Below are 14,231 nucleotides of genomic sequence, written 5' to 3' on the forward strand. Positions count from 1 at the left end.
GACTGAGTCTAGCTGGGACTGGACTCAATCTGGTCGCCCTATGCTGAACCCTCTCAATGGCAGCGATGTCCTTCCTGAATTGTGGTGACCAAAACTGCACACAATATTCTGGATGTGGCCATCACTAAATTCCTGTACAATGTTAACACCAGATGTTTTGATTTATAAATGATCCCCCTCCGAATACAACCAAAAACCCTATTTGCTTTACCTATAGCTACCTGGCACTGTGCTGCCTGCTTACCTCCCGTATCTATTACCACCCCCAGATCCTTCTCCTGTGTGACACGTTCCAAAATTACCCCTTGTATCCTGTAATCTCTATTTTCATTATTTTACCCCATCCCGAACACCTTACACTTGCTCAGGTTAAATTCCATCTGCCAATCTTTTGCCCAATCAAAGCAAGTATCAATACTTTTCTGAATCTGATCACCACCTCCTCTGTTATATACGTTACCCCCAAGCTTTGTGTCATCTGCAAATTTGGAAAGAGTACTCTTCACCCCAAATCGATGATGTAAATACTGAATTGTAATGGTCTGAGGACTGATCCCTGAAGTACCCCATTACTTACATCCTCCCACTCACAGCCACTCTTTGCTTCGTATCATGAAGCCAGCTTGCAATACAATGATCAACCTGACCAGCCACTCCACAAGCCCTCACTTTGGCTGACAACCTCCAATGTGGTACCTTATCAAATGCCATCTTAAAGTCTAGATATACAATGTCCAGTGGCATTCTCTCATCCACCCAATCAGACACTGCTTCAAAGAAGTCTAATAGATTTGTTAAAAAGGCATATTTTTCATAAACCTATGCTGGCTGCCTTTAATTAATTTGTGTTTATTTAAATGGTTCCTCATCTGGTCCTTAATGAATGTCTCCAACACCTTCCCCACAACTGAAGTCAAACTAACAGGTCTACAGTTCCCCAATTCTTCTCTGGATCCTTTCTTAAATCATGGTGTTACATTTGCTACTCTCCAATCCTCCGGTACCTGTCCTGACTCCAGGGAACTATTGAAAATATCTGTTAACATCTCACTTACCTGCTCAGCCACTTCTCTCAATACTTTTCTTCCTTCAGCTGCTCCCGTTAGGGGTCGCCACAGCGGATCATCCGTTATGATCCGCATACTGATTTGGCATAGGTTTTACGCCGGATGCCCTTCCTGATGCAACCCTGGCCGCCTCTTACGACACAGGGATAAGGATTGGGTTTCGCCATGATTCTGGGCTGCCCGACACCCTCTCATAGCACGGCCCAGCGCAGAGCTCCCGTCCTCAAGCGATCCTCCAATCCAAGCCTCCGAGTAGCCGGATTACAAGCGCACGCCACTACGCCCGGCTCCAACCCAAGCCTCCGAGTAGCCGGATTACAGGCGCACACCACTACGCCCGTTCCACTTCTCTCAATACTCTTGGGTGCATATTATCTGGACCCGGAGCCTTATCTACTCTTAGATTTCCTCGCTGTTCCTTTACTTCCTTCACTCCAACCTGGATCTTCTGTAAAAGCCCTTCCTCACCTCCTCGATAGATACTGTCAGCTATTGCAATTCTCCTGACTGTTCTTATGTAAAAGTTGAAAAAAATACCTGTTTAATAAGTATTAACTGCTTACTCTAACAGTAATTCAAATTTAACTGGAGTCCTGTAATTTTGTACCGAAGAAATACTTACTGCTTTTTAATAGTTTTCCTTGTCTCATTACTCAACCACCCTGGACTCTTTCTGCCTCTAGTTTTACACCTCAATGGAATGTACTTCCTCTCTACTCTACACATTTGCTCATTGATGGTTTCACATTTCTCTGATGCTGATTGTCCTATTGTTAGAGTCTCCCAATTTACATCACCCAACTCTCTCTCTCCCTATACCTTCAAGGTTTGCCTTCCTGAAATCTATTTGCCTTACCCTGCTATCCTGAACTCTAACCCTTAACAGAATCTTTGCACACACAAAGTTATGTATCAGGTCAGGTCAGGTATGGGAGCATGTGCCAGAACAGCGCATCGCTGCGTCCACTTTCCGCCGGTACTCCAGGGGCCTCCGTCTGGCCATCCCCCAGGCAGATGCCAGGCCCATCCCCATCTCCTTGAGATGATGGTCAACCTGCTGCAACCATGAGGCACGTGGTCGGCCCACTGGCCTCCTCCACTCATGAGACTCCCTCGCTGAGAGAATCTGGTGAGCAGGATCAGCGTCAGGAAAACGAGCCACATGTCCATACAGCCGCAGCTGACGCTCACGGACTATGCAGGTAACAAATCTCATCCGAGTCTCTCTCAGCAACCACTCGTTGGACACAAAATCCGACCAGCGATAGCCAAGGATTCTTCGAAGAGACCTGGTACCAAAGGAATTAAATCTCCATCTCAGATCCTTGGTCAGAGTCCAAGTCTCGCACCCATAGAGCAAGACTGGAAGTACCAAGGACCTGAAGACTCGGACTTTCGTCCTCCCGCACAGGTACCGGCAGCACCACACCCCATGATCCAGTGAATCCATGACTCCCCAGGCCCGACCCAGACATCTATTGACCTCCGGCTCACAACCTGCGGAGACATGAATATCACTGCCAAGGTAAGTAAATCTATCCACGACCTCAACATACTCACCAAAAACAGACACAGACAGGACAGCAGCATCCAAGATGTCACCGAAAGCCTGGATCTTAGTTTTGACCCAAGAAATCCGTAATCCCAACGGCTCCGACTCCTCATTCAGCACCTCGAGGGCCCCCAAGAGGATGTCTAAAGTCTCCGCAAAGATGACTGCATCATCTGCAAAATCAAGGTCCGAGATCTTGACATTGCCAAACGATGCACCGCAACTTGATCTCTCCGACATCCTCCCAAAAATCCAGTCCATACAAGTGCTGAAAAGTGTGGGGGCAAGTACACATCCCTGACGAACTCCAGTAACAACTGGAAATAAGTCAGAGATGGTACCACCACACTTCACAGCACTCTCAGTACCAGAGTAAAGTTCAGACATCAGATCGATCAGTTTCAGTGGCACCCCACGAAGACCAAGAATCCTCCAGAGGACATCCCGATTCACTGAATCGAACGCTTTACAGAGATCAACATAGGCTGCAAGCAGCCCCTGCCGAAACTCTCGTCTGCGTTCGGTGAGGACACGAAGTGCAAGGATACGGTCAATCGTTGACCTCTTTGGTGTAAAGCCTGACTGCCCTGGACGCTGGTGCTCAAGCAGATGGTGGCGAACCCTATCAAGAATTATCCGAGCAAAGACCTTGCCCGGCACTGAGAGCAGCGTCACCCCTCGGTAGTTGTTGCAGTCTTGGCGATCACCCTTCCCTTTCCAGAGAGGGACAACAAGGCCCCTCTTCCAGTCAGTTGGGATGATGCCTGTGTTCCAGGCAGAGCACAAAACTGCATGCAACGACACGAGTGCAGCATTTCCACCAGCCTTGAGAAGTTCGGCATGGATGCCACAGATCCCTGGAGCTTTGCCCCGTTTCAACTGGTTCACCGCAGCCCGTGTTTCCACAAGCGATGGTGGACCACAGTTGATTCGAGGGTCAGCAACAGGGATTGTAACACCCTTGACGTCCAACTCGACAGCTGGGGGATCAGCCTGGTACAACCGCTCAAAGTAACCGGCCCAGCGGGCCTTCACTTCAGACTCCTCTGTCAAGAGCCAACCACTCTCTGCTCGAAATGCAGTGCTCCGAGGGATGGGCTTGGATGAACGTAATGCGCGAATTCCCCTGTAAGCGGGATGAGAATCACCTGTCCACAGGTGATGCTCTACCCCCTCACAGATTCCTCGCACATAGGCCTCCTTGTCCACCCTCAGTGCACGTACAGTTTTACGCCTCAGCTCCCTGAACAGCTCAGCTCTGCCATTCAGCCTGGCCCTGCGACTCTGGTCAATGGTATCCAGTGTCCCTTGAGAGACAAAATTCTGCTTTGCCCTGTGGTGAACTCCAAGGCATCCACCGGCAACATCGAGGACGGTGGTCTTGAAGGTGCTCCACAATTCTTCAGGACCCCCCAAAGCACCCAGACCCCCCAAGTGTCCACTCAGCCTGTTCGCAAACTCCTCAGCTACTCTCTCATCCCTGAGCTTGGCAACATCCAGCCTAGGCTGGGATGGTACCATTCTCCAGGATTTAAGGTGCAGCTTTAGAGTTGCTACAACAAGCCTGTGGTCAGTATTGAGGAACTGAGCACTCCGGTAGACCCTGCAGTTCTGGATCATCCTCCAACGACCGTCAATGAGGACATGGTCAATCTCCTTTGCCACACCGCCAGCGTTGGAATACCAAGTCCAGCGATGAGCTTGCGGGCGGTGAAACCATGAACCAGCCACCCTAAGTCCATGACTTCTTGCAAAGTCAAGGAACTTAGTGCTATTCTGGTTCATAGTTCCTGACCCATGGGGACCAACACACACCTCATAACCATCCCTATCAGTTCCAGTCGATGCATTGAAATCCCCCAAGACTAGAAGTGTATCTCGTCTGGGGCACTGATCAACCACAGACTCGAGTGTGGCGTAGAATGTGTCCTACACGGTGAGATCACTCGCCTCAGTCGGAGCATAAATAGAGACCAGGGAAATGACACCCAAGGAGTGACGAATCCTTAATCTCATAATACGCTTGTTGACCGGTGTTACCTCAATTATCATTGGGGTCAGCTTATTGGACACAGCTACAGCAACTCCTTGGGTATGGTAACCATCAGCGCGACCAGACCAATAGTAGGTGTAACCACCCACCATTATCTCGCCGCAATCCGGTCTCCGAACCTCAGAGAGAGCTGCAATCCCGATGTCCAAACGCTTGAGCTCAGATGATAACAGAGACAGGTGATCATCCTCTCTTAGGGATAGGACATTCCAGGCACCCACCCGAAGGGACCGCCTTAGGTTAACCCAAGGAGACCGCCGTCTGGTGGACGACACCTCAGCACCACTCCGACACACTCTCCCGCAATCTGACCCAGGGATGTTACCCCGTGGTTTCCCTCCTATCAAAGATTGGGGGTCCCGAAGGCTTTGCCCCAATCCCGTCATCCGGTGAGCTGCCCTGCGAAGGGAAGCTGCACAGGAGGTACTCCCACGGAGTGGGTTTTCAGATTTTTTGCGTTTTTGCGTTTTGCGGAATGAAGCGTTTTACGGTGGCCGGAGTGCAAATCCTGCCACCAACCTCCTAATAAGAAGTAACCCAACTGCAGAAGCACGTCCGCAGACACAGTTGGGCACTAGATATGGATGGCCGTTGGCTCACAAGGAGCTCCTCCGCCCTTTGACAGGTTTTATTTTTAATCCTGCTGGGTGTCCATATCCAAACACCCTCCTCACCAGAAAACCTGGTGGGGGGAGACGGTTTAGTCGCCGACAACCCGACCATGGAGCAGGTTAGTACAGGTTTACATGGTACCTGTAGCAGGTCACAGATCGAACCTGACCTGACTGGAAAGTTATGGTCACTTGCTCCTATATGCTCCCTGACCTCCACCTCCCAAACCGTATTGGGATCGTTACTTAAAAGGAGGTCGAACACTGCACTCCCATATACAGTATATATATATATATATATATATATATATATATATATATATATATATATATATATATATATATATATATATATATACAGTATATGTATATATATATACAGTATATGTATATATATATATACAGTATATGTATATATATATACAGTATATGTACATATATATATATATATATATATATATATATATATATATATATATATATATATATATATATATATATATATATATATATATATATATATATATATATATATATATATATACAGTATATATATATATATATATATGTATATATATATATATATATATATATATATATATATATATATATATATATATATATGTATAATTTTTGCACACCTTACTTAGCCAGCTGAAAGTGTACACGCAAGCGGCAATCTCGTTTAATAAATGGCCCTGGTGCACAGACATGAATATATACACACAAGCAATACTACACTGAAAACACACACAAACATACAAACACAATGTAGCATCGGAGTTGTAACAGTAATACAATATCTTTTTGACAGGCTAATTGCATGCTTTGCCAATCTTCACTTGTGTCTGGAATCCATTGGTGGTAATTAAAGCCTGCAAAAACACTCCTGAAATTATGTATTTTATCCATTAATTTAACTTATGGGGTCTGCAATGTTCTTAAGCCAACTAACTATACAAATAGAAAATTGAACAAGCCGGTAGGCGACATGGGTGGTCGCTATATAATTGCATACTACTCATACAGTTTTTGACGGATCAGGCTGAAAATTTTTGACAAACAGGTTGATTATAGTGCGCATAAAAGCGTGGAAGCCGATTTTTGATTTTCGGGAATTTTTTTTTTTAGGATTTTTCAAAAATTTCAAAGTCCCGTTGCTAGGCAACGGTGGCGTCCATAGCAACGGTGCTCAAAAGCATACAACTAGATGCTGGTATGAACCTACCAGTCAAGTTTCATCAAAATCGGTTGACTCCTCTCTGGCCTCCAGAGCTGTCCATCACATACATACAGACAGACGGAAACCCTGAGAATAACGGTAGTCTAGCGACCACCCAATTAGTCTGGTAGCTGTTCCTCAAAAGGCTGCTAGTTTTCGAGTTCGTTGGCCGAGAGTACTTACTTGGTGTGTTGGTACCAATGTTTAGGGAAATATGTCAGCATTATGACTTGAACTGATGTGGAGGTCAACTCTATTGCCAAAGTGGTCAAAATGGCGATCCAAGATGGCCACCGCCGCTATTATCAAAAATCATTCTTCTATAAATTACTCGGCACTAGAGTAAGATAGGAAAATAATTTCAGTGTCTATACCCACTAAATCAGGGGTAAGCTATCCATTGGTCATGCTTGCATGCTAAACTGGGCAACGGGCAGCCATATTTTCAAGATGGCCACCCCCGCATTTGATAAAAATGCTAATTTTTATGATTTTGGCCTACATAATGATGCTGGTACATAATTTCTGAGGTGACTCCCATAAAATCAGGTTCAGTGATTCAAATAACCATGTAAAGGCATATGCAAATGCAATAGGTAATTTGGTTTCGGGGTTGGACCCCCCTGGGGGGCAGAAATGGCCCATGCCGCCATTACTGAAAAAATACATTTTTGCTCATATCTCGGTACTCGAGTGTCATAGCATGATAATTATTGTGGCTATACCCACTATATCTGAGGCAAACTGTTCAATGATGATGATAATTGATTCAGAAGTGGCAACTGGACCATGCATCTGGCTGCTGTTACAGAAATGCTAACATACTTCTTCGCCTATGAGCATATCAATTATTCTCGATGGGCGATGGTATATCTCGCTGGTATGAAACTGTTGCCCACAACTGCACCACTTGTCCATAGACAATTTCTCGAGGGTAACTGCAGTATCAAAAGATCGAGCAGCCCATTCAACAAGGTCTGGTCAGATATGGCTTTAGAGAAATCAGAGAATCATGACTCCAAGACAAAGGGTGGTGTAGTTGGATTAACATAATCACCAACCGCCCTAGTGAAATGGTTCCTGACTGCTAACAAGCATGCAGAGGCTGTTTCTGCAGTAAAGGCCATGTGTGACCTGGATGAAGATAGAAGAGCAAGGAAACAAAAAGTTTGGAACTACAAGAATGGCACGGGATGAGAGAGATGTTGAGGCTATCACATCCATAATTATTAAGCAGTTGGTGGTTCCATTTCAAGTGAATACCAACAACAATGAAAGCAGATTAGTAAACATTGCAACAGGGGTACTGGCCAGCCAAAAAGTGGAGCAAGACTTACTAAATGCAGGAAAGACAGGAAAAGAGGCTGCAAAGCTATTTGCAGAGGAACAAATGAACACTACTACCAAGAGTGTCTTTGATAAGATCACAAAAAAAAGCTCGAGACATTTAAAAGAAAGCAAGTAGTTGATAAAAATGGAAAGGCCAAGAATGTTATATTAGAACGGAATCTATTTGCTCGAATATTGATTGTTGCAAAGGGTAGAAGGGTTGACATACAGGAGTTGCTTTCTTATGAGCTGCCGAGCATTCCACAGTCCCTTGCAAGAATGGATGGTTCCTTGCTGAAAACAGTCAAGGCTCAGCTACTGCATCAGCTTGAGATGAGTTGCAAAATGCTGGATGTTCTGCCACCATGTTCACCAAGCAGCTGTAGCTGGCTTATTGATGCCATGGCACTTCTTCAGATGATCAAGAAGTGTGACACAAAAACCTTTAAAGACCTCTCTGATACCATGCTACATTCTGCACTGAAACCAATAAGGGATGGCATGTGCAATCAGGTTGATGTAGTCTTCGATAGATATGATGAGGAGCATTCCATTAAGGCCGGCAAAAGAACTAGGCGTCAGCAAGTCCACTGGATGAAGATTGTTATATCCAAGCCAAGCCAGCCAATTCCCAAGCAACTCAACAAATTTCTGCAAGATGGCTCAAACAAAGCACAATTAGCGGCATTCATCAGTGAGCACTGGTGCCGTCATGCTGGACAAAAACTAGGGGAAGGACAGACCATTATCGTCTCAGGTAGATTCAAAGATCGCCTTCTTGCTTGCCAGATTACCCAGGATGGTATTGTTGTAGATTTCCGCTGTGTTTGGCGTGCGCACGACCTTTTCAGCCCAATCCAGGCCGCACGTCCACCGAATGCGACAATCTAGTCGTAGCTTCCGGATAAATGCCGAAACCCAGCTACGGGTGTTTTTAATACACCATAAACCAGCCAATTCTTCTGTCCACGCGCTACAGGATCAATCGCCGAATTATCGATAAACCTAAATAATCGTGCGGACAGAAATACCGGGAGTTTATACCTCGAAGGGACCTGCACGAAAACAAGCCACTTAAGCAGCTCGTTCCGGATGCGAATGCCGAGCGGTTTTATATCGCCAAGTCCCGTCGGACCAGCTGTACGTTTTATCGGCTTTAAAAGCCAGCTAATTCTCCGTACGCACCATAGCAGTCAATGGAGAAAGTGACGCAACGAGCGGGTTGATTTTCAAACAATGGGGGATTTATTTTCACACGTAAGCAGTCAATGAATGGGGATAGGGGACAAGACACATACAAAAGCCTACAGCCGATTTCTATCAGAATGCAACTATATACAGGCACTTAACAATTCTACTTATAAGGCAGGGCCCACAGACTTCCATGCAAAACCCAAGAAAGAAATGAATCGGGCTTGTGAGCCTTTAATGCACTCCGGGCCGGGATGACCGGAACAGGCCCTGAGAGACCGGGCAGGTTACCTCGTCACCCTTGTGGTGACTCGATGGGTCTTTTTTTTATCGGCGACCCCTGGTGTCTCCGTTCGGCCCAGTGCATCGCGAATGCGCCAGTTGCTTTGGTGGCTTGACGAGCAGCTTGTACGGTTCCCCTCGGTCATCTGGCCTTCACTGCGGTCTGGCCGAGCCGACGACACTCTGGAGGAGTGAACGGGTCTCGACCCTGGCTTCCTGGTTGTCCTGGCGAACCTTCCAACGAACGAACTCCACTGCTCCGATGAACTAACTCAACTTCTCCGACCAACGAACTCCACTCCACTCGCCAGGTTCACCACCAACTGCTCGGCTAACAGCCGAATGTCCCACTCACCAACTCCTCAACTCCCCGACTCCTCGACTCCTCGACTGGCCTCTGGTGTCTCTGCTCAGCTTTTATAGCCCCAAGGGGAGGGGCCGCTGTGGGCTTCGCCACCCAAAATTGGCGCCTTCCACGTTTTCACCTTTGAACCTTCACCCAGGCTGTATCCGCCCCTCTCACACGCGGACGTGGTTGAAATCGCCGATCACACGCGGACGTGGTTGAAATCGCCGATCACACGCGGACGTGGTTGAAATCGCCGATCACACGCGGACGTGGTTAAAATCTCCGATCCCACGCGGACGTGGTTGAAATCGCCGATCACACGCGGACGTGGTTGAAATCGCCGATCACACGCGGACGTGGTTGAAATCGCCGATCACACGCGGACGTGGTTGAAATCGCCGATCACACGCGGACGTGGTTGAAATCGCCGATCCCACGCTGACGTGGTTGAAATCGCCGATCACACGCGGACGTGGTTGAAATCGCCGATCACACGCGGACGTGGTTGAAATCGCCGATCACACGCGGACGTGGTTGAAATCGCCGATCACACGCGGACGTGGTTGAAATCGCCGATCACACGCGGACGTGGTTGAAATCGCCGATCACACGCGGACGTGGTTGAAATCGCCGATCACACGCGGACGTGGTTGAAATCCCCGATCACACGCGGACGTGGTTGAAATCGCCGATCCCACGCTGACGTGGTTGAAATCGCCGATCACACGCGGACGTGGTTGAAATCGCCGATCCCACGCGGACGTGGTTGAAATCGCCGATCCCACGCGGACGTGGTTGAAATCGCCAATCACACGCGGACGTGGTTGAAATCGCCGATCACACGCGGACGTGGTTGAAATCGCCGATCCCACGCGGACGTGATGGTATTGCGATCAGAAGATGTTTGTTTGTTTAAAATAAAAGATAGAGAAAGAATAACGGCTAACTCAAAGACGCACAACCCGGCACACGAATAATTCCCGTTATACATTGGTGTGGAAATCTAACCTGGAACACACACTTATCGAAATAACTGATCTTCGGGGAACCAGAATAGTGTTCTGTGAATTTCCACCACCATAACAGTATTATAGATAAGGCCAGATTTATCTGTATCACACGAAGAAGCTGACACAAGGCTGATTCTGCATGCAAGCCGAACGGCAGTACAGCGAATCGTCATTGCATCACCTGACACAGATGTTGCAGTCATTTGTATTGATCATGTTGCTTCATTAAGAGCCTGGTGTTGGCTTAGTGGTTAGGGTGGTGGCTTGGGATCCCAGGGTCCTGAGTATCAAGCCCCGTTGACTGCTGAATTAACACCAGGGGGTTGACTCAGCCTGTCATCCTTTTGAGGTCGGCGAAATGAGTACCAGTGTACTGGTCCCGGTGTATGTCCCGGTTGGAATAGGTGTACCATATTCCTGTGTGTTGTAAGAGGCAACCAGGGTTGGCATCAGGAAGGGCATCCGGCCATAAAACATTGCCTCAAGAAAAAGCCCAACCCCTGCACAGCAGGGAAAAATGGCTGTAAAAACGGTCATTTGTTTTTTTTAATGTTGCTTCATTAACTGCCAAAGAAGTTTGGTTTCGGACCGGTGTGAAAGATCATGCAAGATTTATTCCTCTGCATTCGATAGCACAGGAAATTGGTCCACTTGCCTGCCAGCAGTTGCCAGCTTTCCATGCCCTGACAGGATGTGACTCCACAAGTGCCCTATCAGGAAGATGCAAAACAATACCATGGAAATTAATCAAAAAATGGCCAGAACGGTTTGAAGGGATAGCTCAGGTTGTATCAGAGCCAAGCCTATCAGATGATGCATTCCACTGTGTAGAATTGTTTACCATTGCCATATATGATCCAACTACCAGAGTCACTGAAATTAATAAGTTAAGATATCAACTCTTCTGCAAGAAGCAAACCAAGACTGAAGCCCTGCCCCCTACAGCTGATGCACTCAGGCAGCATGCCATGCGAGCATGTTATCAAACATATGTTCGGTGAAAGGCTGTCATTGCAAAGCCTATCGTGCCTTCACCAATTGGTTTTGGGTGGAGCACAGATGATGATGGCCACATTGAACCAGTGCTGCTGACCCAGGAGCCAGCACCAATGGCATTGACTGAATTGACAAGATGTCTGCGCGACCCAGAAAAATCAGCCTGCCAGGGCAGATGTTCATGTTTAAAGCAGCAGCTTGCCTGCACTCAGGCCTACACATGTGAAGGCGGTAATTCTTGCCAAAACAAATTCTCAGCAGTGGTAGACAATGATGATGCTTCAGACGATGCCTTGTCAGAACTGAGTGACTCTGAGACAGAGACAGAGTAGCTTTCCAAACACTTGAATGTCAATATTGTTTTGCCTCATTGACACTATCAGTTTTAGGGTTCCATATGATTTCCGCATATGGGTATCTGAATTTGAAGTTCCATTCAGAAAATCCTGCCCTCTATAATTGTGTCGAACTAATATTTCCAAAGTTACATGCATTCAATTGATCAATTTGGTTTATCAAATAACTAGTTCATCGATCACTGATGTTGGTTGATAAAATTGGGATTAATTGTTCATGCGTGATATAATCTGGAGATTTGACAAACCTCTGCTGCTTCAAGAAATCAAGAGTTTTGTATTATATAGAGTCACTACCACTATATATCTACAATAATATATAGCCAAATATCCATACATATTTTCATTAAGAGTAGATGCAATGCTATGCAATAAATAGAATTCTCTTAGCATATGGACTATACGGATTACCTATTAACTATTGGAATTTGTTTCATGTATGATATCACTATTTGCAATACCATGCCAATCATGTCATTCCAGCTCCGTCACGGTGATGAATATAATAAATAATAAAATTATATTTGAGTAAATATAAATGACTCTGTGTATGATTTCTCTGATGTAATTATCAAAATGTGCCAAAATAAGCATTAACGTGTTTTTATGATAACTGGTTGCACCTCTAAATCTACAATGATCACCATTTAATAACATACCCAAGATTAAGTGCGTACAGCCTCAATTAAAGGATAACTAAGTTATGATACTTGAGTACCAAGATATGAGCAAGTTTTTTTATATCATGGTGGAATAGGTCATTTTTGACCACCTCGAGAGTTTAACCCTAAATCCAAACACCCTATCATATTGCAAATGTCACTAAATGGGCTTTTGAATAACTGAGCCTAATATTGAAGTAACGGTCTCAGAAAATTTGTTGTAGCATCATTACATAGGTATATTATCATAAAATTGACAATTTTTTGAAAGGCGGTGGCAGCTATCTTGGAAATATGGCCACCCATTGCCCAGTTCATTACACAAACATGACCATAGGATATCTTTCCCCAGATATAGTGGGTATAGCCACAATAATTATCATGCTATGACACTCGAGTACCGAGATATGAGCAAAAATGTATTTTTCAGTAATGGCGGCATGGGCCATTTTTGCCCCCCAGGGGGGTCCAACCCCGAAACCAAATTACCTATTGCATTTGCAAATGCCTTTACATGGTTATTTGAATCACTGAACCTGATTTTATGGGAGTCACCTCAGAAATTATGTTCCAGCACCATTATGTAGGCCAATAATCATAAAAATTAGCATTTTTATCAAATGCGGGGGAAAATATGGCCGCCCGTCACCCAGTTTAGCATGCAAACATGACCATTGGATAGCTTACCCCTGATTTAGTGGGTATAGACACTGAAATTATCTTCCTATCTTACTCTAGTGCCGAGTAATTAATAAAAGTATGATTTTCGGTAATGGCGGCGGCAGCCATCTTGGATCGCCATTTTGACCACTTTGGCAATAGTTTTGACCATTACATCAGGCCAATTCTTAATGCTGACATATTCCCCTAAACATTGGTACCAACAAACCAAATAAGTACTGTCAGCCAACGAAAAGTCACTTTTTGAGGAACAGCTACCATACTAACTAAATAGGGTGCAAACTGAATATGATATGCATTGAGGTTGCCAACAGTGAAAAAGGTTGAAAAGCATTGCTTTACTATTGGTGGCAGAAAGGGTCATCACCTCCTATGTGTGACATGTGGCCTCCACCACAATAAAACCGGCGATGGTTGGGGTGAGAATCCGTGCACGTGTGCGAGTGAAAGGATAAGTTTATTGCTGGTGTGCATGTGCGATTATCATGGACTGCGAGGAGGTGGGAGGAATGCGTAAAGGGGGCTGCTTAGGACGGACAGTTTAATTTAAATTTTAAAAAGGCTTACACACAGTGTAATATGTACGAATCCGATTTGGAGTGAGCCGACCGGAGTGGGGAGAAGGTCGCTGCATGTGTGAGCATGCATGCAGCTGGCAGTTGCTGCAAGCAGGAAGAGGTACATAGACAGCACACATGGACGTGGTACAAAGGAGTCGAACTGATTTGTAAAAGGACTCTCCACGGGAAGGTGTGCCTGTGTTTTTTAAAGTTTCTTCAAACGTTTCATTGGAGTGCTTGCTTGAGTGCTTAACCCCCTTGGCGAGCACTCTTCAAGCTTCAATCTCTACAAGCTTCCATTGGGATACTG

Source organism: Eptatretus burgeri, chromosome 16 (assembly GCF_056783735.1).
Source record: "Eptatretus burgeri isolate ZD-2024b chromosome 16, Ebu_testis_v1, whole genome shotgun sequence".
NCBI lineage: Eukaryota > Metazoa > Chordata > Myxini > Myxiniformes > Myxinidae > Eptatretus > Eptatretus burgeri.